At 33.3% G+C, this 1,762-nt stretch overlaps 1 pseudogene; it reads left to right on the top strand.

Moving 5' to 3' along the window:
• The first annotated feature begins 1,059 nt into the window (after positions 1-1,059).
• LOC132682637 (U2 spliceosomal RNA) lies at positions 1,060-1,197 on the top strand (annotated as a pseudogene).
• Positions 1,198-1,762: the final 565 nt, after the last annotated feature.

Raw genomic sequence — 1,762 nt, 5'->3', positions numbered from 1 at the left:
TGATGCAGCCATTTTGTGAACATGAGGTAATCTAGTTAGTGGGTGGCAATCAGAAAGATAGAAAGACCAGGGACCTCAGTTTTCTTGATGAGTAGCTGAATTATCCAACCCTTCACTATTTAGGACATAATATAATGTAAGAGAAAAGATTATCCTTATTGTTAAAGTCAGTGGAGTCAGGATTTTATGTTACTTGCAGTTAAAATAAACCTAAACTGGTACAGCATCTATTGAAGAGATAAAAGGCATGTTCTATGTTCTAAAAGGCAGGGATTGAGATGCAAAGGTCAGATTATACTATGCTACAAACTTCAGCTTCAAAGTGAGATACAAATGACTGTTAAATGTGAAAAACTCAACCTCACTCTTAAAGAGAAGGGCATTTTAAAACTACAATGAAATGACATTTTTTATCTCCATGTTGACAAAGAACAAAAAGCTTGATCACATCCAATAGTGTCAAAGGGAAATCAGCATACCCATTTATAAACAGTATAGAGCTACGGAAAGCATTTTGTTAATAATTTTCAAAACTAAAAATCGAAACCCAACAACTCTGCTTTGCAAGAGTACATAATGATAGTCATTACAGCATTGTTTGCAAATTCAAATTAGCTAAAAACTACCCAATTGCCCATCGTAAGGGGAACAATTAATGAATCACATTACATTAATATTGAATTCTTTGAAGTAATTAAAAAAATGAAAATATATCAAATATTGAGAAAAACAATTTGCAGAATAGTACAGAATGGTATACTGCCACTTGTGTTTGTGTGTGTGTGTGTGTGTGTGTGTGTGTGTGTGTGTGTGTGTGTTGGGGGGTTATTTTAAAAAGTATAAACTGAATCTGGAATGATAAACAAAAAACCCAATAACATCAGTTGCACTAAGGAGGGGGATTAGGTGGATAGGTGGATGCAAGCAAGAGAAGGAAGAAAGACTGACTTTCACTATATACCTCTATGTACCTACTGAATTTTGTGCCATGCACTTATATTAGCTATTCAGAATGATTCATTAGTAGAAGGAGAGATAATCATAATAATAAAAGAATAGGTAGCTTTTCAGCCTTTTGGCTAAGATCAAGTGTGGTACCTGTTCTTATCCGTTTAATATCTGATTTTTCCTCTATCCAGTAAGAAAATAATAACTTAATGGAGGAATATCACAAGATATTAAGCTAGAAAAATTATTATTTCTATAAATGTGAAGGTATATTTAATTTTAAATATTCATTTATTTAAAAATGTTAATAGATGGGTGCCTGGATGGCTCAGTTGGTTAAGCATCCAACTTTGGCTCAGGTCAAGAACTCGCAGTTTGTGAGTTCGAGCCCGACATCGGGCTCTGTGCTGACAGCTCAGAGCCTGGAGTCTGCTTCTGATTCTGTGTCTCCCTGTCTTTCTTCCCCTTCCCCACTCATGCTCTGTCTCTGTCTCTCTCTTTCAAAACAGTAAATATTAAAAAAAAATTAAAAATAAATAACTAAAAAAATATATTAATAGAGATGGAATGAGTCTTCACAAAACAAAGTGTGACTAACACGGAAAAAAAAGAAAATCAGGCAAACACAAAAATGTGCAGAGAATCTGAGATATATTTTCACTACCATTCTACAACTACATCGCTTTTAATATTCTTATTGGATTTATTTCAAGAATACACTCATGTTGAATGTACATATTTATTTACACAAAATTCAATTAGGAAACTAGTTTGTATTCTGATTTTTCCCTTTGTCCCATTTAATATATTTTGA

The sequence above is a fragment of the Panthera onca genome, chromosome A1 (assembly GCF_046562875.1).
Source record: "Panthera onca isolate mPanOnc1 chromosome A1, mPanOnc1 haplotype 2, whole genome shotgun sequence".
NCBI lineage: Eukaryota > Metazoa > Chordata > Mammalia > Carnivora > Felidae > Panthera > Panthera onca.
The sequence above is the reverse complement of the archived record's forward strand: the minus strand, read 5'-3'. Positions and strand labels throughout refer to the sequence as shown.